Source organism: Thunnus maccoyii, chromosome 23, assembly GCF_910596095.1.
Source record: "Thunnus maccoyii chromosome 23, fThuMac1.1, whole genome shotgun sequence".
Classification (NCBI taxonomy): Eukaryota; Metazoa; Chordata; class Actinopteri; order Scombriformes; family Scombridae; genus Thunnus; species Thunnus maccoyii.
In genome coordinates this window covers 23,465,646-23,491,730 of record NC_056555.1, presented here as the reverse complement: position 1 = coordinate 23,491,730, position 26,085 = coordinate 23,465,646, and the positions used below count along the sequence as shown (strand labels likewise).

General features: G+C 36.1%; 1 protein-coding gene and 1 long non-coding RNA gene across 2 annotated transcripts in view; one reads left to right on the top strand and one right to left on the bottom strand.

Moving 5' to 3' along the window:
- Nucleotides 1-26,085, top strand: part of LOC121890744 (NACHT, LRR and PYD domains-containing protein 14-like) — a 135,915-nt gene that overhangs the window by 38,931 nt on the left and 70,899 nt on the right. The window lies entirely within an intron of this gene.
- LOC121890768 overlaps nt 10,122-26,085 on the bottom strand; it is a 64,280-nt gene continuing 48,316 nt past the window's right edge. The window contains exon 4 of the long non-coding RNA XR_006093916.1: nt 10,122-10,562. This is a non-coding gene — a long non-coding RNA (uncharacterized LOC121890768). The remainder of the gene's footprint in view (nt 10,563-26,085) is intronic.

Below are 26,085 nucleotides of genomic sequence, written 5' to 3'. Positions count from 1 at the left end.
AACGTTTTACCGTTTAAATATCAAATAATCTAATCATATAAATGCACACCTCGCTTTTCAGTCTGGAGTGAAATTAAAAGGCGATTGATGACAATATTGATCTGATGGGTTGTAAAGTTAGAACACTCATTGTAGTCATGTGAGTGTTTATTTTAGATTGACTGTTACAAGTTGATGTTTAATTCAGTCACAGTGATTATTGTTCAGGATCTTATGAACTATTTGTGCGTTTCATGTCTGTGCTTCTGTTCTTCATGTTTCTATTAGTGTCTAAATTTATATTAATATTAATATTTCCCAATTTATTGCTTTATATGTCTTGTATGATGTGTTTCTGTGTCGCATATTTTAAATAGTAGCTGACAATGTAGTATGATGTGCTGCATGCTATTTTCTTAACTAACATTAATATGTTTATTAATATGTATTTTCATTGTTAAATAAACCAATAAAAGTCATCAAGTTAATTCAATAATAATTTTAATATTACACTGTACACCTACAAAAATGACTGAACTTCTGTTAAATGTAAAACTTCCAGAAATTGATGAGAAACGAGAAGGTTTCCTATGTGTCTACTTAACACATTAATAGTTAATAAAACCGTTACAGAGAAAATACATTTTAATATGTTTCACAGAAAATGTCTGTTGTAGTGGACATAAACAAATATAAACAGATGAGTCAACATTAAAATGAGATTTGATTTCTACATTGCAGACGGGTGAAAAAAATATTAATGACTTCTAATTAGTTTTGCACTATTTTTTACAATAATTTATATTGTTTACATGTTAAACAAAAGGGAAATATGATATATTTTAACATATATTTCACATATCAACATGATAACAAATGATTTGAACATTATAGAGCTGGTGTGTCAAAAAGAACTCAAGTGGAGAAATGATCTCACTTTGCAAATGAGATGAAACATGTTCCCAACACACAGTGTGAACTTCTACAGAAATATTTACCAGAAGATTATTTCCACTAGTTGGTGACGTTGGGGATTTATACTGTATGTATGATTCAAGTGCAAAGGAGGTTTCAATCCTGTTTTTAACTTTACATTGAGATCACACACTTTGTCTTTAACATATATTCTATTATTACATAATTCATTATTTGTGGTTTAAATTGGGATTAATGTGTTGTAGAAAAAATGTTTTAATTAATGATATGATGCACTTTTTAAAAAATAAATCTTTAAAGATAAAAAATAAAATAAAAAATAGGAGAAGCAAACAAAACTGGATCTAAGATATGCGATGCAGACATCACAGGTAAATATTAAGTAAAAAACAAATGATGCTACAAATGATTGAGGGTTGAACGTACATGAGAGACAGTTTTTATGGCATAGCAAGTCTCTGCAGTATAGTTCAGAGTATCCAGATACTAAAAGTGGCATTAAAACATACAAGTTTGGTGTTTGGATTGAGAATTTTCTGATATGAATGTGGCACTTTCCAAAAATCAAAAGCAGGTTAATGCTGTATAAATATCAGTCTTTAAATGGTAATTCCCTACTCCAAACAGCACAGATTTATTTATTTATACTTCTTTGAAGAGGGTCCAAAATATTTTACTGTATGCAGAGCTGGCTGTGACCAGTTTGGTGCCCTCGGCAAGAGTTTAGCTGGTGCCCCTTGTATCACAACCACTTCCACCACCAAAGTTCATACACTCACACAGACACTGCACAGCTTTGTGTCTCAGAGATTTTCTTTATTTTAGAAACAACTACTACAACAACAAAAAAGAAACAGAAACGGGATCCTCATTTAATTCATCTGCTGCTGATCCACGTCCAGCTCATCATTAATGAGTCATTAGTTATGATTGTTATAAACTGACAGGAAGTGATGACAAAAATGTGAAATTAATTTAAATTGACATTTATCTCACATTGCACCTGGTAAATAATTCCAGCCCTTATGATCATTAATGGTTTTTATTGATATCTTTAATACTGTGACAGTGAAACATGTATTAAATTGCATTTTTGTGATATTAAAAATGTCTTTAAAAGTCTTAAATTTAATCTGGTGAACCTGCAGAAACCCTGTAAAGTCCAGGAAGCTGTTTAATCCTATTTTGTGGAGTTTCAATCAGCACCATAATAAGTATTATATTTTGTGGATGTATGTGCATATTTGTATGTTTGTGTATCTGTGTAGTTTAATTTTGTCTCACCCATTTATTTGTCAGACTTCGTATGTTGTGGTCTGTGTTTTCTGTGCAGTTTTGTTGGATAACTGTGGATAAAATATAAAAATAAAAAAAGAAAGTGAAAGTTATAGATTTATCAGAAAAAAGGTACTTTAAGTTCATATTCTGCAGAAAATTGTCCCCTGCATTAGTTATTATAATATATAGTATGCAGCGTTTTCCCGCCTGAAATAAAGAACGTCTCTGCTATCGTCTATAAAAACTATAAAAAACTGTTACAATTTTATCTTTTTAATCTGATATTAACCAGATCAAGATTCAGATAAAACAGGCAATGGAGCTTCATCACACAGCAAAGGCCACATATTTAATGAGTGAGGTGATTGTTTCCACATCCAGCAGTTACGGATCAACATTATCATTCATTTGGAGTCGTGTTTCTGTCCACCAATATTCACTCTCTTTTAGCTCTGTTAAAAAGACTGTAAATGTGTCAGATATCCACTTGATATGAATAACTCAGACTGCTGAAGCCTCATATAAACTTCACATCAATTAAATGACTATGTGGACACACTGTGGATTTTGGTCTCCATCACTTCCACTGAAAGCACATTTGAAGGATCTTTTAATATCCAGTATGAACAGGAGGAATGATTACAGCAAGGAAAACCTCTTTCACTGTTCATATGGACACCTGACTGCTGTTTTAAGACACACGTGAAAAACTGTCAACCCGTCCTTTAAAGTTACCTGGAACATTTTGAACACTGAGTCTGTAAATAAAAGGATTTTCTTTGTACACAAAATTGACATCTAGTGTCGATCAGGTAGAATTACATCAACAGTAAAACCTTCATCACTACGACGAAGAGTACTCAGATCCTTTAAAGTACCAATACAGCAATGTAAACATACTCCATTACAAATAAAAGTCCTGCATGAAAAATCCTACTACAGTAAAAGTACATAAGTATTATGAGCTTGATGTAGTTAAAGTATTGCAGTAAAAGTAGTGGTTTGGTCCCTCTGACTGATATATCATTATACATTATATATATATATTATATATATTAAATGTGACCCTGACTACACACTGCTTTTTGTAAGACGTCAAAAGCCAAAAAGGTTGGAAACCACTGGTTTCATCTTTAACAATGTGTTGTATTTTAAAAGCTTGTTATATTATCCATTGTGTCAAATCTTCATCTGAAAAGGAACTAAAGCTGTCAAATAAATGTAGTGGAGTAGAAAGTACAATATTTCCCTCTGAAATGTAGTGGAGTGGAAGTATAAAGTAGCATCACATGGAAATACTAAATCAAAGTACAAGTACCTCAAAACTATATTTAAATATAGTACTCTGTAGTCAGTTCCTCTCCAGCACTGATCAGCAGTGGGTTACCAGCAGGGTTTTAAGGTCTGATCAGGGTTGGTTGGTTGCTCTTTGCTCCAGACTCCAAACTAAAGCAGTCTGAGTCTTTGACTGCACTTTGAAACTGTCTCCCATTGGATTTAAGATCTGTGGACGCCTTTAAAAAGCAGCTCAAGACCTGTTCAGACTTACCTTTGAGTAGTAGTGTTCTATTTATCTGATTCTATTTTATTTATTATTCTTATATTGTGTCTCTATTTTCTTCATCTTTTATTGTGAAGCACTTTGTGACGTCTGACCTAAAAAGTCGCTTTATAATAAACTTTACTGACTTGCTTAAATTATTAAATGTCGGCCCTGAATCCAGTTAAGACAACAAAGTCAAACATCCTAATATTCATACGTACATTTAATATGTAATATTATATTCACCACTTGCTCTTTAAGCTGTAAGTGATTCTAGAAAACTCAGAGCGACTTTAAATGATCACACACACACACACACACACACACACACACACACACACACACACACACATAACCACATACAGGTGACTTCCAGTAAAGGAGGAGCAAACAGGTAGAGAGTAAAGGTGAAAGTATTCAGTCAGACTCCATTTTAAAGTCAACAGAGCAGAAGAAGGAAAACAGTCTGAGGCAGGGTGAGTGTTAATATTAGAGCTGTAAATAATGATTACTGTTATTATTGATCAATCAACTGATTACTTTTCAGATTAATTGTTTAATTGATTAGACTGTGTCAGAAATCAGATGCACATGGAACAACACATGGAAAAACAAACAAACAAATAAACAAACATAAAAAAAACAAGGAAACATACATAGTCAACAAAATCAGTTAAAACAATTACAGACAGGCAGTGAACAGTTATTCATTATATCCTGAAGTGTCCAAGAGGTGTGAGAGTATTCAGTTTTAGGTCACATTGTAAGAGTTTCCATGAGTTTGCTGCACCAACACTAAAAGCTTCTTTCCAAGTTCAGTCCTGACACGAAGTACCTGAAGAGCCAGACAGTCACTGGAGCAGGTTAGAAGTGGACCAGAGTTCCAGTGTAACAGAGATGTGATGTATGATGGTAGTTTTCCAGTCAGGGTTTTATAGATATACAGATACCAGTGATTATTGCGTCTCTCAGTCAGAGAAGGTCAGCCGACCTTATCATAGAGGACACAGTGGTGAATATTGTAGCCGTCATCAGTAATAAATCTCACAGCTGATTGGTAAACTGAGTCTAAAGGCCAAAGTGTGGAGGCAGCAGTATTTCTGTAAATTACTTCCCTATAATCTGACTGATAAGATAGTTGATTCAACAATCGATTTATTTCTGTATAGAAAATCAATTTTTTGTTTTAATTAGTCAACAAGGTTCTTGATATGGTGATTGAATGTGAATAAGTCGTCGAGCCAGATGCCCTTTACATGTTTGAACCATTGACAGTAGACATATGCAGATTGCTGTAGTCTGAGTTTTTGGATCTTGGAAAAAACATATATTTTGTTTTATTTGCGTTAAGTATCAGTTTGAGATTAATGAAGGAATGTTGCAGTTTCTCAGATGGCTAATTGATTAGAATCAGTGACACAGTATAAAATAGTATCGTCCATGTACCGATGGGTTTGGCAGACATGTAGGGAAGACACAATTTCATTAATATAAATGGTGAGCAGGACAGAGCCCAGAATGGATCCCTGTGGCACCCCCTTAGTAACAGGCAAGAATCCAGACTGGGCTTCCCCACCCCTCACACACTGACGTCTGTCACAGAAGTACTCTGGAAACATCTGCAAACATCCCTATCGAAGCCAGTGGTGAGCAGTCTATCTACAAGTAGAGAATGGTTGACTGTGTCAAATGCTTTCGCTAAGTCTATGACAGCAGCATGTGTGTATATATATGTATATCAGTGGAGGCTGGTCCATAGAGGCAGAGGAGGTTGATCCTCCTCTATTTTTTGAGAGGCAAAAGGGAGATCAAAATATAAATAAAGAATATTTGGTTGAAATAAACCATTACCAAATCTCAATATTTATAAAGTATTTTTTCTCTCTTCTTTGGAAAAAATCCATTGCTGAAATTCTGTTTAAACGCACAATATGTCATTTCAGCCGCTACGGGTCTTAATCAAAACAATAACAAATGACGGAGTGTGATGACGGTGTGAAGTAGCAAGGGATCATGGGAGTTGTTGTCTTCGTCGTTAAATAACCAGCTTCACCGGGATGGGATTAGGTCTACTCCAGTGTTAATCATTCGGGATGTTTTTACCGGGAGCCGAATTACCCGCAGAGGTCTCCTCCTCTCCAGAACAAATGGACCCGGAGATTACAGGTAAAAACACTAAATAAAGCTGTTTCACCAAAAAAACAGTGTTTCTCCGACGATGTACGGCGACCACCGGACGTCCAGTACGGGCTGTTAGCCGAGCTGCTGCTAACACTTGTTCGGTTTATTTCTCTTATAACATAAGATCCAGACATTCGGTCGGTTTCTCCTGTGAGCCGAATTATCCGCAGAGGTCTCCTCCTCTCCAAAAACAAACGTACACGCAGATTAAAATAGTTAAAAATACTAATTAAAGCTGTTTCGCCTAAAAAATCAATATTTCTCCGACAATATTTGGTTACCTCCGGACATCTTGGAGGGGCTGTTAGCCGAGCTGCCGCTAACGTTTGCCCAGTTTATTTCTCTGATAACTTAAAATCCAGACATCCAATGACTAAAATCCTTCTTCCGGCTAAAAGATATAGTTAAAAGCCATCTAAATTTATCATGAAAATGTGACTTAAAACTGAATAAAAGTCCATTTATAACAGTATGTGTGGAACAACCACAACGCCGATGTATTATCTTGTATGTGTGTAAATTACTCTTTGGTAGATGCCATTGTAGCGGACAAACACGGCGTCGCCGTATGCATCTTGTGCGTGTTTACTCTTTGGTAGAGGAGGTATGACGCCATTGACATGCGACTACTTTGATTAAATTACAGATTTCTCTGAAACATTTGGGGGGGGGGGGGGGGGTGCAATTAGTGGAGGTGGAGTGGGGGACAGAGGAGGGCGGGTGCCTGCTGACCGCCACAGGGCGGGATCTCTTACATTGGACTCAATGTATTTCTTGCCATGACACGTAAGAAGACGTTACAAGGGAGGCTGTCCTGTTCTCTCTCTGTGTCTCTTTGGTCGCTAATTTCATCTCTAATGGTTAAATGTCTCTGTGTGGCTTTTTTGTATTTTTTATCTCCTTAACAAGAATGCAGCAGATATCATATAATGTGTTGTGGGTAACGTTAGTTTGCTTGTTGAAGTTACAGTGAGCTGTCTGGACTCACTCATTCATTCGTTTTTAATTGAGTGGTTGTTCAGTCACCTGTTGATGTTGTATGATTAGTGTGCAGGAGGTCTGGCTGCTTGCTTCTGACAGTTTCTTTAGTTCGTTTTTAAGTTGAGACGTATATTGAGTAATAAGCTTAAAGTAACTAGAATTACTAGTGTTAACTAGTGGTGTAACTGATTGTAGTTGATCCGTGATCCGTATGGATCGCCCTCTACGGTTCGGCAGGTATATGAACTGCGGATTAATTGCAAAATTTAATGTCTCAGTTAAGACAAAGTAAACAAAAAGCTGTAAGTACAAGTCATGGGCAGACAGCGTGTCGCTAACAGGGACTTTGAAGAGCAGCGATCAAACCAGCATCTAACGGTCCGATGTGACATTTGAGTTGTTTACCTGCTGTTTAATGTGCCGCAACTGAGCAGCTAATTAGCATCTAGCTGCTAACTGACGTTGGCGGTGAATGTTTGTTATCATCAAGTTTTGATGATGTGGACAGAGGCTGTTTCATTCAATGTTTAAAAGAGGAAGGTTTCGTGCCTCCTATTGCAATAACTGAGCATTGGATATTTTATATATTTTATTTTATTTTATTTAAACATTGGACATCTTAAATGTTGTTTTCATTTTAGACCATGGGCAAAAGTTCCTTGCTGTTTCTGGCTGTAAGTGTGTAACAGAATAAATGGAAAACAAAGTTTTATTTGTCTCCTCCCTTTTTTTCGCTGATCCTAATAATGATCTGATCCGTGACTCAAATCCGTGATACGACCCGAACCGTTTTGTGTTCATGTTAACACCCCTAGTGTTAACATGTCAGCTTTGTAGACTATATTTTGTATATCGTACATATAGATAAGAGTGTGTGAGTCATGTATTTGATACATCCATTAATACTTTCTGATGTGAACCTACACTTTTAGATCTGTGAATGATTTTAGTGTTCAGTCTTTCTAGTATTCAGCACTGATCTGAACCTGTATCATATTATAAGCTTTGTGCTACTTTATATATTTCTGTATACCAAGAAAATACATAGGAAACACGTGTAAATCATGTGATATCTTGTCTGTTTTTGATGAGAACATAAATTTGTTACAATAGAACAGTAATAGTACTGTTCTATTGTGACAACAAATTTATGTTTGAATTTCACTTTGTTAGTAAAATCACACATCTGAACCACTCCATGGCTAAAATGGGCACTTCTTTGTTTAGAGACATTATGTATATGCTAAATGTCTTTAAAGAAGCAGCCTTTTCACCACTCAGGGGTTTTTGTTTTTTGAAGCAAATTGTTTTATTGGTATATAAAATTGCCCCCCATCCCTCGGATTTCATCAGGTGGGACAATGATATAGTTTGAGGAGGTTTGTTGTAAGATTCCATGTTGGTTTTCCTCCGGTCCTCCCCAATTTTTTGAGTCACCAGCCACCACTGATGTATATGTGTGTATGTGTGCGCTGAAAGGTCAAAGTATTCAGTCAAAATAGGAGAAGGAGGAAAACAGTCTGAGACAGGGTGAGTGTTAATATCAGAGCTGCAAATAATTATTACTGTCATTATTGATCAATAAGCTGATTATTTTCCAGATGAATTGTTTAGTTGGTTAAACTGTGTCAGAAAAATATGAAATTACAGCGTTGACGTCTTCAAACGTTGTTTCCTTTCTTCCTTTCCTGGTTTCTGCGTCCTCACAGTGATGTAACGCTGGTTCGGTTAAAATAGAGAGAAGTCAGTAAAGAAGGACACATGTCGGCCTCACACCAAACCACTTTTCAAAAGATGTCACTGTCGCAGACAAATTTCCAATGTCGGAATAAAATCATGAGAGTTTTACCAGAGTTGTGGCGCGCTCCCGTCATTTCCGCCGTTTGGTGTAAGGTGGTCAAAAAACTCAGTCCGAGCGTCTCAACTCAGTCTTTATCTCGTCTTGACGTTCCGATCAAATCAAACATGTTTAATATTATCCTGAGTCTTTAGTTTTGGCTCATGCAAATAGTGAAGGTGCGCTCTGTCCAGTACGGATTTACACAGCGAGTTTTTTTCTACCATGTGACCCCAGGGGCTCTCCGTAGTCCAGCACCAAACGTGAAGCAGCAAAGTGACTATAACGACCGAAATAAATCCTCAATTACCGTCACACACGATGGACGGTGAATTAACAATGTTACGAGTCGGTGTTTAATTCTGCGTGTATCTGATCCACCGTCCAGCACGTATTTTAGTGAGAAATGTAATTCTTGAAAGTGTTCGCCTCTCATTCCCACCGTCTTCTCCCACTAAAATAGTGCAGCTAACCAACGGAGGCTGGTGGCGAGTTGAGGCGACAAAATCCAAAATGTAAAGTTTGTACACAAATATAGTTTATCTTTATGGATTAAATTAATGCCGAGTTGACAAGAAGACTGTCGACATATGGCGCCTTTTATCTTGTGTTTCTAGAATTATGTGTTTTTGCGGACACGTAAGGAATTGTTAATATGTCATATTTATTAGAGGAAGTTTAGCGTAATACTTTCCCCGGAGAGCGCAGGGAGTTTCAGTTTAATTCACTGCTAGTATGTTCATCTTTAACATTTTGTCACCACTACAGAAACAGCAGGTAGCTGTGAAAGTATGATAAGGTTGTCTGACGCTGACTGCTGTTAGTTATTGGTTTGACAGTCTAATATGTGTTTGTGTTGATTACTGACGGTGGCTGATTGTACTCAGTTTCTATCGGCAGTATGCAGTAAATGGTCGCCCTTTGTGTGTGTGTTTAAACTACTTTCCTAACATGATGTGTTTGATGGTTTTATTAATGACTCCTGATGAAACTTTAAATGTGGATTGTCATGAGTTTTCAGTGGTGAAAAACTGAAACTATGAAAATAACCAAAGTTGTGACCTGTTTGTTCAAACAGTAGATGATTTACATTTAACATGCACAAGTACAAAAGTCATACTGGTAAAGTGTCATGAGATGAGAACTGAATACATTTTCTTCATATTTAAATGTCTCTTATTTTCAGCAGGAGGCCATAATGGCAAAACTTAAAGCGGATCTCTTGAATACTCTGAAGAACTTAACTGAAAATGAGTTTAATGAGTTCAAGTGGTTCCTGAAGCAGGATGACATCCTGGAGGGCTTTAAAGGCATCCCAGTGGATCAACTGGAGAAAGCAGCAAGGCGGGACACAGTGGATCTAATGGTACAGAAATATCAGGATCCTGGGGCTCTGCGGGTAACCAACAAGATTTTAGAAATGCTCAACAGGAATGATCTGGTGCAGCATTTACAAAACTCCAGCTCTGGACCAAAAGGTAAGTCAGTGTCACATGCATTTCATAAATTATTACATGAGTTATGAGTTATAGTGTTCTATTAATAGTAATGTGTTAACAAAAATATGTAGAAATAATGTTAGAGATTGATTTATCGTTCTTTATGGTACCACCTTCATCAAAAAGTAGCAGGATAAAGAATGTTTCTTAAATGTCTCACAAGCTAAAATAAATTTGGTTAACTGGCTCACAACATGAAAACACAACAACTGTGTTCCTGTTTTTACCTGCCGCATCCTTGTTGCTGCTGCAACCAGTCATCTGTTAGTCTCACTCTCCATCTTACCCTTACTGGGAAGCAAGAGCCCAAGATACTTGAACTTTCTCACTTGGGAAACCCCAGACCCAGACGAGATAATGAGATAAAGAACTTTTTACAGCCTCTAGAACTTATCTCAACCACTTCATACTTGGCTACAAATAAGATAAGTCTTTATTGTCTCAGAGGGAAATTTGCCTTGGACACACACAGCTGCTGCTGTACAGCACCAAATAATTCAACATACTGTGATCAAAAGTTCTCAGGATGAAAACTGAAAATCAATAAATTCTTCGAATTCTGAGATCCTCTCGTGTCACCGGACGTTTAGAAATCAAGCCAGTACTTGCAAACGTCATGGTTCAATGAGACCAGCAGACCTGCAGTACCAGTCAAAAGTTTGGACACACTTTCTCATTCAAGTGAATATGAAGTCTGGTCTGGGGTCTGAACACCAAGACCTTTACCTTCATCCACCATCTGACTGGCAGTTTAATTAAAAATTAATTAAATTAAATTAAATCTATTATTTAATTATTTTTATTATATCCCCAGGTAGATTTCTCCTGGAGAATGTCAATTTCTCTGCCATGTAAATACATAACATGTACTTAATAAAACGCTGTAGATAGGGAAAGTGAAGCAGCTGAATGAAAGGAGAGATCATTACAGAGTGATTTATCCTTGTATTTAAAGTCCAACTAAAACTTAAACAAACACAAAGTGTCCTCTAGAAGTCTAAATAAGTCAGTTAACCTGGTTTCTCTGAGTAACCTGAGGCCTGTACTACGAAGCAAGTTCAGCATACCCAGGACATCTTTTCATTATCTTTTCATTCACTGAGCCTTACATTGTCCATCCAGATAACCAGAACTATGAAGCTGGTTATCAACCAGCTCAGTCAACTCTAGGTTTTCCATCTACAAGCGCGTTCATGTGAAAGAGGCGGGGTTGTTAATTACGAGTGACATCGTCAGAACCATGAGTGAAGTACTGCATGATATGAGATGAAACAGTGACAGCAAGTACCTGATGAGAGCTACCATAGAGAATGAACTGAAAAAGGTTTAAAGAGTTCAGCTCTGTTTCCGTTTCTCACACGCAGGAACTTTGTATGTATGTTCAAGACACAGTGCAAGATGTCTCAGGCATGTTTTGAACAGGCACTACAGTTCATCCCATCAACTTCAGCTCAGCTCAAAATTATAGTCTCCAGATATTCTGCATGTGAGGCGTTAAGGGAACATGGGTAAATTGTAGCGTCTACCAATAGTCTGTATGAGAGGCGTTTAAGGGAGGGGCACAACTCTCTCTAGGTATTGAGAAATCGTTCCATCTCGAACAGGCACATTTTGAACAGGCACTGCCCTAGTTAATTTAATAGAGGACAACTAATCGATTAATCGACTAATTGTTGCAGCTCTAGTTCAGTAAAATCTTCCAGTGATGTAAATACTGTTGGTGAGTTTCTGTGATTCAAACGTCTGTTAGAGTGATGTCACTTCCAGGAAAATAACTTCACCCCATCAGGGTAGAAACAGACGAGGACGATTGAGAGAAACAGAACCAATAGTAGAGCTCTGAACTGACCAGAATGACGTCTTCACTGTCATTAGAAGTGATGAGACGGTGCTGAACAGGTGTGATTGCTTCTGTGTGTTTCAGAGAACAGAGACATCAAAAACATGGACACAAAAGGAACTTCTGAGAAAACAATGAGTATAATTATTATTATTTATTATTATAATTAGTTATACATATATTATTTTATTTATGTTTTTTTTTTAACAATAATTTGCTCCTAAACTGATGTTTTCTGTTTTGTTTTTGCAGGTAATGACAGATACACAGGTAAACACTGTTTCCTGTCAGGATTTTAGTTAAATACTGTAAAGTCTCCTTTTAAACCAGAGATCAAAATAGTTCAGTTTAGGCCTGAAACTAATGATTATTTTCTTGATAATTTTCTTGATTAATTGATTATTTTGGTTCAGAAAATGGTGAAAAATGTGAATCAGTGTTTCTCAAAGTCCAAGATGACGTTCTCAAATGTTTTGTTTTGTCCACAACAAAGATATTCGGTTTACTGTCATAGAGACTAAAGAAACATATTCACACATTTTCTTCTCAAAAAATGACTCAAAACAATTAATCAGTTCTCAAAACAATTGGCAATTAATGTAAATAGTGGACAATTGATTAATCAGCTAATTGTTGCAGCTCTAGTTCAGTAAAATCTTCCAGTGATGTAAATACTGTTGGTGAGTTTCTGTGATATTAAGGTCTATTGTATTAAGGTCTATTGTTAAGTGATGAGACGGTGCTGAACAAGTGTGATCTGTGTGTTTCAGAGTATGGAGACATCACCAAGGTGGACACAACAGGAGCTTCTGAGGAAACAATGAGAGCAAACCCGCTGCACGGCACAGGTCAGTTCACCTAGACAGGAAGCTTTTTATATACTCAGGAACTTCACCTCCATGTCGATGGGAAGAGCTGAGAAGGAATAAAATCATTTTATCAGTTTTCTTGGGAAGTAAAGCCTGTAACAGCCTATATTTAGGCTCCTGTTAGGAGCTGCAGGAGTATTTCAGTGGGAGGGAAATCATGATGACATTGAGCTTATTAAAAGATTATCTTGACAAAAACAAACTTTTCTTGTGACTGACTTTGTGGGAGAAAATGTTGCTTTGCATCAACAAACAACTTCTTACTGCCACGTTCATCTGGACGTCACCTGATTGATGGTCATAAAGGATATTTCATCTTGATCTAATAATTAAGATGAACTAACTGATCTTATGTTGGGTTCTTATAGTTCTGGAGACAGAGCCTGTTGTACTACTACTACTACTTCTACTACTACTACTACTACAACCTTCACAGTCACATGTCTGACTCTCTGCTTCAGATGAACATCTGGTCGGTGTTGAAGGTTCTGCGAGGCTAGCAGAGAGAGACCAAGAGGAGATGTCGAAGTACAAAGACAACATCATCAGTGTAGGAGAAAAGTATGTAAAACAACAACTCAAACCTGCTGCATTTAAATAAAAACATTCACAGTGAGGGCAGCGCCATTTCAGTGATATTGTGCAGAACCGGAAGGTGCTGACATTCGTGGAAAAACTGAGGCTGCAACTTCAGTATTTAGTTCAACTAGACATCATCTTTGTGGTCGTCTTGTGTCTCTGTAGCCTTTTTTTCATCTTTTTGGTCATATTGCATCTTTTTAGAAGTTTTGTGTCTCATTTTATTCATTTTTTTCATGTTTTTTTGTAGTTTTTTTTTCTGCATCTTTGTAGTTTTTTGCGTCTGTACTTATTTATTTTGGGGCATTTTTGCCTTTTTGACAATCCACAGTGTAGAGAGAGAGCGTTATTTTAATGGGACAGATACATATATATCTCATCATACTGTATCTCAGGCAGTATCTTGTGTATGTAACTACATAAATATAAGTAGCCTGATCAGGACTGTCCTAACAATATAGTTTCATTAATTGTTACTGAGGTAAATTAAACACTATTAAAGTCACGTTAGCTGTTTTCTCCTGCAGACTCAAAGTCCACCCGGCTCTGATCGCCGCCATCATCTCCAGACAGTCCCAGGCAGGAACCCAACTCAGACCTGACGGCTTCGGACAGAGCAACCCGAACTGCTTCGGCCTCATGCAGGTGTGTCTGTGTTGATTCTTAGTGTTGTTATCCTGTTATTTTTAATGATAGAACCACTTTTCCACCATGTGATTCATTACATCTTGTTATATTCTGTCACATTTGGCCACAACATTATTCTTATCTCCTAAATTGTGTGAAGGTCTCCTCCTGATCACAGAGCAGTTTGAACTGTTGAAAGATGTTGATGGAGCTGGTGTTCATGTTTCTTAACAGTCTTGTTGCTCATCATGTGAACATCATGAGGAATAAGTTAAAAAACGTGATCAAACGAAGCTTGTTGTGTTGTACTTTATTAGAAGGTAACTGAATTTCAAAACCTTGTGATATTGTACAATTATTTGAATGACTATTTTGTAATAAAATGTGAAAAACCTACAAATGAAATGATTTGATCAGATATTAAATTTCAGGACAATTAATTAAAAATCGTTTAATGAATAAAATGATAATGTCTGAAAATTTTACTTTCAACCAGTTAATGTTAAATTGGTGCAAAGACTTCTACAGTGTTTTAAACTACTGAAAATGGATTATGATCAGATGGGAGACTTATAAAATTAACATTTCATTACCTCCCAGTCATATTTAAAATCCTCGTTTCAGGTGTGTGTCTTGTGTCGTCAAAGACTGCAGATTTTTTTGTCTGTCTGACCTTGTGCATGACGGTTGGGTGCTGTTAGACTCACAGTGAGTGTCTAAACACTTTGAGACTGAGAACAATCTCCCAGCTTTTATTGTTAAAACCGTGTGGAAACATATAGAGAGTTAGAAAAAAAAAACAATCCAAAGTCTTTAGGCCCTTCATATTGGGGCGGTAACAAGCAGTTCACTGTGGAGGAGAATGGAGAGGAGAGCATAATTTCCAATAAGCCATGCCCTTGACGAAATGTAAGGGGTGTAAGTTTGTTAGCGGTGTTCAAGCAACTACTGAGCATTTAGAAATCCCCAGACAATCAGTCGGCAGAGATCTCCGTCTGTCTGGTATCTCGAGACTACGGTGCTGTGTAGCTGGTGAGCCATATAATAAAGAAAACATCCAGTTTTGGGTAATGAAACAGACGTGAAGACTCTGTGTCTCTTTTGTGCAGCTCAATAAAGATTACCACACAGTGAAAGACGACCCGTGCGGCAGGGATCACTTGGAACAAGGCGTCAGAGTCTTCATCGGGCTCATCAAGACCATGCGGATGAGGAAGAGGAACTGGAGCAAAGAACAGCAGCTCAAAGGTAAAAAAAACGTGGACGACTGCTACCTCATTTCCTCACTGTGTGATCACTCGTGATTTGTTGAATTGTTGCGAAAATCGTGAACAGTTCAAGTTGCACATTTTACATGAACTAACTACACTAATTAAACAGTTTCATTCTTCCTGTCAGTCACCATAAACACTTAACTTCATTGCAAAGATACTTTAAAGCTACTTAACTTCTGGTTACATATTTGATAAATCAATCCCTCAAATTTGTAATTTGTGTCTTCAATTATGAAAAAATTCCTTATTATTAAGTTTGTTTGGCTGAAAATACTGATTATTCATTTTAGTGCAACTTCAACAGAATTTAGAGCTGCAACAATGAATCACTTAATCAATTGACAGAATATGAACTGTTTAAGTAACGTTTTAAAGAATTTTGTCCAAATTTCTCTCCTACAATGTGAGGATTTGGGGTTTGAGCTGTTGATTGGACAATTTGATGACGTCAACAAGGACTCTGAGAACATCTGACGGGCATTTTTCACCTTTTTCTGACATTTTATAAATCAAATAATTGATGGATAAATTGGATCAGATTAATTTATAATGACACTAATTGTTAGTTGTGGCCTAAAAACAACTTCCAGAAAAATGTATGCTGTCTGGAAGTTGACTTAAGCTTTCTGGAAAATGTAGGAAATCAGTAAATAAACACAGTATATATAATAATATATACAAAGCTTCATTTATAGATGCCACAGAAAATAACAGATGTTTTACATACACATGTATTCCTATAATAACATTTCTCTCTCTCTCTCTCTCTTTAGGGGCGTTGACATACTACATAACAGGCATTCTTCCGGAGAAATATGAAGACATAGACAGTGAATTCGCCAACGACGTGGTCGCCAGAGCGCAATGGTTCGCCCGCGAAGGCTTCTGAATGTCAGATCATTTCCTTTTTGTTTGTGTTTAACTGCTGCATTCACACAAACACACCATAGAGGAGAAAATGAATTAATGAATTAATATGAAAATAGAGCAACAGGGTTTAGAAAGAGGAAGATGGATCATTATTTTTTAGCTGTCTGCTGTTGGTTTTTGTTTGTTTGAGCTCAGTCTACGTAGCTACTTTGCATTTTCTACTTATATTTTATCGTACAGTTTCCTGCTGGATGTCATTTTGACCATCCTAAATAAGTGTGTTTATATTAATAATAAGCCATAAATGACGAGCACAACAGCAGACATGAAGAGACACACATTTTTTTATACCAGAAGTTCAGCACCAGCCTAATGTGAAGTATAATTATGCTTTCACCTCCACTAGCCGTCGTATTGGAGGTCTGATTGTGTTTCTGCCAATCTCAACAGTTTTTTTTAAGACAAATATGTGACCTGTGATAAAGTGACACAGCTTTCCCACCGGAAACATAAGGGGAAAAAAGTTTCCATTATCATCAGTTGTATTTTCATGATGTCACAAATGTATTCTGTCCATTTCATAAAAGTGATGTGTAGATTGAAAATAATATCCACCCTGAACATGCAGTTCTTCTAACCTCACATCATAATTTTGTCACAGTTTGTGTAGATTTTGCCAAACAAACCCGCTGAGTAGTGAGATTACAAACTGGCTCTTCTCAAGTTTTCAGCTCAGTGTTATGCTGTTGTTGTTGTTGATGTTTGGAAACAAACATATTGTTATGATGTTTGTACAATACATTCAAACAGGGCCGGCTCTAGCCATTTTAATGCCCCCTCCCAACCACATTCCACCCAAATTACCCCACCAGTGCTGCCTTGTCACCACTCGCTCATTCTACAGTAAAAATATAGACAACAAACATCAGACACCACAATGCTTTCAAGACAAAAATATATATTTTTATTTTTAGAATTTAAAATTAATTTCTCTAAAAAACGAATCATGTATCAAAAAATGAATAAATAATGAAATATTACCAACTACCTGTTAGTAACATACAGACACTGGCACTTGGTTATTCATAGATTACACTCGATAGATGACTCCTGCCATGATGTCATGTGCCTAAAATGTTCTGGACTGTTCTCACTGGTTTTGAGTTTTTCACTGCAATTTTTCCAGTCGTTGAGTCTCTTCAAAGTTCCACTATATGTGGCCGAGACAAACTCTATTCAGGCCTACTTTCAGGCCTTTTCTAAACTGTTTTTTACTCAAGTTGGAGACAAATTAACATAATGTGTTGCACCAGCTTCTGATGAATTTGCTTAACGTGTGCAACGTGTCCCAAACTAAGAACTGTCCCTTCTAGAAATGACCATAAAAGTACAAACAAACATGGCAAACTTAAGCAACCACCTGAAACTCTGAAGCAAAACAGGAGCTGTGTTCCTGCATCTTGCAGAAATCCTTTGATGACGACCTCAAAAACAAAAGTTTTCTGTACCTTATACGTGACAGAATGTTCATCTTTTTATGTAAAGTCATGAAGTTGTCAGATGTGTTGAAGCTAAACAATATGTGGTAATACAAGGAAGAGGAGGTGAAAAGCCTTAAAAATTTTGAGATTTTAATTTTTAAAATTTTTTTAAAAAGATTCTAATTTTGAGATCTCTTAGAGACTCTCTTTAATTTTTAATTTTTGTATTTTACTATTTTTGTAATCTTAGAACGCTTGCTTTGTAAAACCAAATAAAACTGGTTTGTATTTTTATACACTCCAACCAAAGTTCCTGACTCGTGCTCATCACTGAGGTATTCTGGTGCTCCTTTAAGGTAAGAAAAGACGTCTCCCTTGGGATAGGTTGACGGTAGTTTTTGAAATTATTTAGATTAAACATTTATAGACTCTTATTAAATTAAAAATGTAGTGCTGTGTATTAAATGATAGAATTGTACTAAAATATATACATAACTGGTGCAACTCAGAACAGAAATCTATGTTTTTATGGAAATTGCATTAGTTATTATCACTGATATTGGTCAGTGAAATTTCAGCACAGTGCCTTACGTTGTAGGAAGGAGCAGTTATCCAGATAGCTGCTACTGGCTGCCATTCAGATTCATATCCTTCAATCTGTAACGTTATCTGAGTCCAGCAGCTATCATACAGATGAAACATCTAACATCACACACAAAACGGCATTTTAATGTCAACAGAAGACGACAAACCTCTACATTGGCTTTCTTTTCCTCCTCCTGTTTTTCTTCCTTGTGCACTTGAAGATTTGGACCTTTTCATTATGAAATAAATGTGAATATTTGCCTCTTGACATCTCGTCACGGACTTTGTGATACATCATCTCTGTTTCAGTGCCACAGTACAGGTGCAGAGCAGATGAAACATTGTGAGGAACAATGGTGCAAAGTGTATTTCTATCTTTCCTCGTGTATTTCTTCATATTTTATCCCAAGGCAGAAAATGAGGAGGAGCGCCCAACGACAAATTTTTATTTATCTATTTTTTATTTGTTTATTTTATTTTTTCCTTTGAGGGAGACCAGCGCACACCAGACAAGGTGGCGCCCTAGGCGACCGTCTATATGGCCTATGCCTTGAGCCGGCCGGCACATGGCACACATCCTTCATAAAATACACTAAACTACTACACAGCAGCGTCCAGCAGTGCTCCTGGAGTACAAAGATTCAATGTGAGAGAAGACACAATGCAGCCCAGAAATATACACAATACCATACTTTCCACTGTGCAGCACTGACTACAGTACTGCTGTGAGTACCAGGAGTTTTTATGTGCTGCTGTGTGTTATAGAGAGCGATGGCTGATGGGATAAAGGAATTCCTCGCTCTGTTACTTTTGCAGCTGGAGGCCTGAAGACGTGGGCCTGATGGGAGGAGCTGAAGCTCACTGAACAGGGTGTTGTGGGTGAAGCAGCAGGTTTTCAGTCTTTGACAGGTTCCGGGTTTGGTAGATGTCGGTAAGGCTGTCTTGCTCAGCGCCGTTTATTGTGCTGAGCAAGTCCTTCTGCGCAGCATCAGCGTTACCATGGCAACAGAGGATGCAGAATGTCATAACACTGAATCAAAAACGTATAAAAAGATCTCAACATAAAACAGTCAGAATCAAAGAAGCCGTTGTTGTCTTTTCTTCAAAATAAAGTCGGTGTGATAGTTTGACTTCAGTTTGTTATCAGTGTAGATCTCGAGGTGTTTGTTCTCCTCCACTGCCTCAATCAGCTGAACGCTTAACAATGTTGGTTTTATTGCTGAGCAGCTTTTTCTGAAATGAAATGATCCTCAAAGTTAACAAGTTTACTATTATAGCAGTGAAAAAATATACTGAAAATATTCACATCTGACAAACTAGAACCATTATTTTGTCATTTTTTCATAAAATAACTATAAACAATAATCAGAATAGTTCCCCATTCTGTTTGATTAATCTACTAATCCTAGCAGCTCTAAACGGATGTTTTGTTTTATTAAACTTACTTTGTGGATGTAGAATTTTGCAATAATAAAATCTAAATTCATAAGTTAAATAAGAGTCATTGTCTTTATCATGTAAATAGAAACTAAAAATAATATCTTTGAAGAAAAGGGAAAAGTTTTGAACTATGAAGGTCTTCATGTCTTTCCAGAGTTTATGGGTGAATCTGCAGCTCCACAATAAGAGAGAAACAGTTTCAGGTTGTAATTCACAGAAAGAAAACATCACATCAGTATCGTTTTTAACTTCTGAAGGAAAAATGTTACAGGATAAAACTCATGAATCAACCTTTAAAAGACTGTATTTTCAGCAGATTCAAGCTGCCATAATAAGTCATTAATGATAAATGATGATGAATGAATGAAATAGTTTCACTTTAGTTTTTATTCTTATTACTGGTCACAAACTGTGGCTGGTTTTTCAACATTCATTCAGTCTCAGCAGCTGCTGACTCAGTTTTTACTGCCACAGCATCTCTGACCTCATGTTCTCACATTAAAATGATCCCAATCAGGTTTACAGATTGTCATTTGGGGAAAAAGAGAGCAGTGGTATTGATCGGTACTCAGTATCAGCAGATACTCTGAGTACTGAGAGTCAGTATCAGGAGAGAAAAAGTGAGATTTGTGCGTCTCTAAAGAAAACCAAGAAAACATCTCAGTTCTGTCATTTGGAAAATGAATCAGACTTGGATTTGAATAAAATGGTGGATGTTTTTCTTCAGAGGAAGGTGAGAACAAATCATCTGGTTTAAGGTCAGACAGCTCAGTCTGTGTTCACTTTAATATTTAGTTGTACCAGTGTGTCTCTGTGATCGATGCTGATCAATAAATATCAGGTTGTCCTGTGTAATGTTAATAATGAATATCAGTGAGGTGTTTTTGATACTTGGAGCAGTTCTGCTTTCACATGTAAAATGCAGCGTTAGATTTCACTCTCTGATCAGCGTCACTGTTCATGTTGTTGAGTCTAACTGATAAATGTTAGTCAGTCCTGCTCTGACACATACAGCACAGATACTTATGGCTGGGACTTTGTCTATGTACAGTGCAGCTAAATAACAGCTGGCAGGTGTGTTTTTCTTTGTAAAGCAGGAATTTGATGAAGCTGCAGGTGTTTCTGATCTGTGCTTGTTGTGTTTTTAATACAGTGTGTTTCTTTGCTTCATGCTGTGAACAGTTAACCTGTTAAGCAACATTTCAGCCTCGGTGGCTTGATTCATATCTCTGGAGTCTTCTGAATCACATCAAAGCTACAGTCAACTGAAAAGGTATTTGGTGTAAAATAATGTGTTGATGTGTGATAAAGGTTTGAGAGTCTCCAGTCTCTCTCCTCCTCCTGCTCTCCTGTACAGCTCAGGTGGATCATTACAACATTCTGCAGCAAAGAGACACAACCGCTGTCCAAGCTGCTGATCCTGGAACAGTCAGGGATCATCAAGCTGTCTGATGTTACTCTGTCGTCCACAAGCTAACAGTTAGCATTCCCTCTGCTGACAAATAACAGCATGCAATCTTCAAGACTGGCCGATTTGTTGTTGCTCAAGGTTATCTGAAGGTTATCTCAAGGTTACTAACTGCTGATGTGAAGAGAGGAATCGCTGCAGGACGTCTGATTAGTCACTGTTTCTTAGTTTTAGGGGTTAAATGACAAACTTGGTCATTTCCACTTGAACTTGAACCTTCATTGTTGCCTCATTTAAAGGTGTATGAGGATAGGAGGGTGTGTGCTTCTGAAACACATATAAAAGGAATATATAGCGAGTGAAACAACTGCAAATAATAATACTCTTATGCACGTTATTGAGGAAATAATCACTAATTTAACTTATCAGCCAAAGTGATGAAAAATAACAAGTAGCAAAGAGTAGTTCAACCACTATCAATCAAATCATATAATAATGTAAATTATCTTTCATTACTACTATGCACAACATAAAGAAAAGTTGAGATGTATAATAACTATTAGATCTAACCATAGATTTTACAAGAATATGGTATTTAACTTTACTAATAAAGATAGCATGCACACCGAGCCTTAACTGGTAACACCTGCATGTCATACAGCTCCTGCCTCACCATTCACCACACATCATTATAGTTTAGTGCAATCATGGCAATTAACAACAAATCACTTCCAATAACTTCACTATATACATAACTTCCACATCTGTAACTAACAATAACACTGTGATTTAAAGGCCATTAAAAGCTTACAGCATCTGCTTTTAACCTAAATTGGTCATTAACAACTTCTCTCTCTCAACCTCAATAAACAGAAAGAACAGAAAGATGATTGATCACCTACTTTTGTTGTATAAAATGAGACAACTTAAGTCCCAAAGCAAAGAGGTGATCAATAAATGTCAACTTGTGATAAATAAGTTTCCAGGTAAGAGATTAAGACATGACAGAAGAGCAGCATAACTAACAAACAGGAAGTGGAGTAAGAAAACGTTTTACCGTTTAAATATCAAATAATCTAATAATATAAATGCACACCTCGCTTTTCAGTCTGGAGTGAAATTAAAAGGCGATTGATGACAATATTGATCTGATGGGTTGTAAAGTTAGAACACTCATTGTAGTCATGTGAGTGTTTATTTTAGATTGACTGTTACAAGTTGATGTTTAATTCAGTCACAGTGATTATTGTTCAGGATCTTATGAACTATTTGTGCTTTTCATGTCTGTGCTTCTGTTCTTCATGTTTCTATTAGTGTCTAAATTTATATTAACATTAATATTTCCCAATTTATTGCTTTATATGTCTTGTATGATGTGTTTCTGTGTCGCATATTTTAAATAGTAGCTGACAATGTAGTATGATGTGCTGCATGCTATTTTCTTAACTAACATTAATATGTTTATTAATATGTATTTTGATTGTTAAATAAACCAATAACTAAGTAAATAAAAGTCATCAAGTTAATTCAATAATAATTTTAATATTACACTGTACACCCACAAAAATTACTGAACTTCTGTTAAATGTAAAACTTCCAGAAATTGATGAGAAACGAGAAGGTTTCCTATGTGTCTACTTAACACATTAATAGTTAATAAAACCGTTACAGAGAAAATACATTTTAATATGTTTCACAGAAAATGTCTGTTGTAGTGGACATAAACAAATATAAACAGATGAGTCAACATCAAAATGAGATTTGATTTCTACATTGCAGACGGGTGAAAAAAATATTAATGACTTCTAATTAGTTTTGCACTATTTTTTACAATAATTTATATTGTTTACATGTTAAACAAAAGGGAAATATGATATATTTTGACATATATTTCACATATCAACATGATAACAAATGATTTGAACATTATAGAGCTGGTGTGTCAAAATGAACTCAAGTGGAGAAATGATCTCACTTTGCAAATGAGGTGAAACATGTTCCCGACACACAGTGTGAACTTCTACAGAAATATTTACCAGAAGATTATTTCCACTAGTTGGTGACGTTGGGGATTTATACTGTATGTATGATTCAAGTGCAAAGGAGGTTTCAATCCTGTTTTTAACTTTACATTGAGATCACACACTTTGCCTTTAACATATATTCTATTATTACATAATTCATTATTTGTGGTTTAAGTTGAGATTAATGTGTTGTAGAAAAAATGTTTTAATTAATGATATGATGCACTTTTTAAAAAATAAATCTTTAAAGATAAAAAATAAAATAAAAAATAGGAGAAGCAAACAAAACTGGATCTAAGATATGCGATGCAGACATAACAGGTAAATATTAAGTAAAAAACAAATGATGCTACAAATGATTGAGGGTTGAACGTATATGAGAGACAGTTTTTATGGCATAGCAAGTCTCTGCAGTATAGTTCAGAGTATCCAGATACTAAAAGTGGCATTAAAACATAAAAGTTTGGTGTTTGGATTGAGAATTTTCTGATATGAATGTGGCACTTTCCAAAAATCAAAAGCAGGTTAATGCTGTATAAATATCAGTCTTTAAATGGTAATTCCCTACTCCAAACAGCACAGATTTATTTATTTATACTTCTTTGAAGAGGGTCCAAAATATTTTTCTGTATGCAGAGCTGGCTGTGACCAGTTTGGTGCCCTCGGCAAGAGTTGAGCTGGTGCCCCTTGTATCACAACCACTTCCACCACCAAAGTTCATACACTCACACAGACACTGCACAGCTTTGTGTCTCAGAGATTTTCTTTATTTTAGAAACAAACAAAAAGAAAAAACAGAAACGGGATCCTCATTTAATTCATCTGCTGCTGATCCACATCCAGCTCATCATTAATGAATCATTAGTTATGATTGTTATAAACTGACAGGAAGTGATGACAAAAATGTGAAATGAATTTAAATTGACAGTTATTTCACATTGCACCAGGTAAATAATTCCAGCCCTTATGATCATTAATGGTTTTTATTGATATCTTTAATACTGTGACAGTGAAACATGTATTAAATTGCATTTTTGTGATATTAAAAATGTCTTTAAAAGTCTTAAATTTAATCTGGTGAACCTGCAGAAACCCTGTAAAGTCCAGGAAGCTGTTTAATCCTATTTTGTGGAGTTTCAATCAGCACCATAATAAGTATTATATTTTGTGGATGTATGTGCATATTTGTATGTTTGTGTATCTGTGTAGTTTAATTTTGTCTCATCCATTTATTTGTCAGACTTTGTATGTTGTGGTCTGTGTTTTCTGTGCAGTTTTGTTGGATAACTGTGGATAAAATATAAAAATAAAAAAAGAAAGTGAAAGTTATAGATTTATCAGAAAAAAAGGTACTTTAAGTTCATATTCTGCAGAAAATTGTCCCCTGCATTAGTTATTATAATATATAGTATGCAGCGTTTTCCCGCCTGAAATAAAGAACGTCTCTACTATCGTCTATAAAAACTATAAAAAACTGTTACAATTTTATCTTTTTAATCTGATATTAACCAGATCAAGATTCAGATAAAACAGGCAGTGGAGCTTCATCACACAGCAAAGGCCACATATTTAATGAGTGAGGTGATTGTTTCCACATCCAGCAGTTACGGATCAACATTATCATTCATTTGGAGTCGTGTTTCTGTCCACCAATATTCACTCTCTTTTAGCTCTGTTAAAAAGACTGTAAATGTGTCAGATATCCACTTGATATGATTTTGGTCTCCATCACTTCCATTGAAAGCACATTTGAAGGATCTTTTAATATCCAGTATGAACAGGAGGAATGATTACAGCGAGGAAAACCTCTTTCACTGTTCATATGGACACCTGACTGCTGTTTTAAGACACACGTGAAAAACTGTCAACCCGTCCTTTAAAGTTACCTGGAACATTTTGAACACTGAGTCTGTAAATAAAAGGATTTTCTTTCTACACAACATTGACATCTAGTGTCGATCAGGTAGAATTACATCATCAGTAAAATCTTCATCACTACGATGAAGAGTACTCAGATCCTTTAAAGTACCAATACAGCAATGTAAACATACTCCATTACAAATAAAAGTCCTGCATGAAAAATCCTACTACAGTAAAAGTACATAAGTATTATGAGCTTGATGTAGTTAAAGTATTGCAGTAAAAGTAGTGGTTTGGTCCCTCTGACTGATATATTATTATATTATATATATTAAATGTGACCCCGACTACACACTGCTTTTTGTAAGACGTCAAAAGCCAAAAAGGTTGGAAACCACTGGTTTCATCTTTAACAATGTGTTGTATTTTAAAAGCTTGTTATATTATCCATTGTGTCAAATCTTCATCTGAAAAGTAACTAAAGCTGTTAAATAAATGTAGTGGAGTAGAAAGTACAATATTTCCCTCTGAAAGGTAGTGGAGTGGAAGTATAAAGTAGCATCACATGGAAATACTAAATCAAAGTACAAGTACCTCAATACTATACTTAAATATAGTACTCTGTAGTCAGTTTCTCTCCAGCACTGATCAGCAGTGGGTTACCAGCAGGGTTTTAAGGTCTGATCAGGGTTGGTTGGTTGCTCTTTGCTCCAGACTCCAAACTAAAGCAGTCTGAGTCTTTGACTGCACTTTGAAACTGTCTCCCATTGGATTTAAGATCTGTGGACGCCTTTAAAAAGCAGCTCAAGACCTGTTCAGACTTACCTTTGAGTAGTAGTGTTCTATTTATCTGATTCTATTTTATTTACTATTCTTATATTGTGTCTCTATTTTCTTCATCTTTTATTGTGAAGCACTTTGTGACGTCTGACCTAAAAAGTCGCTTTATAATAAACTTTACTTACTTGCTTAAATTATTAAATGGCGACCCTGA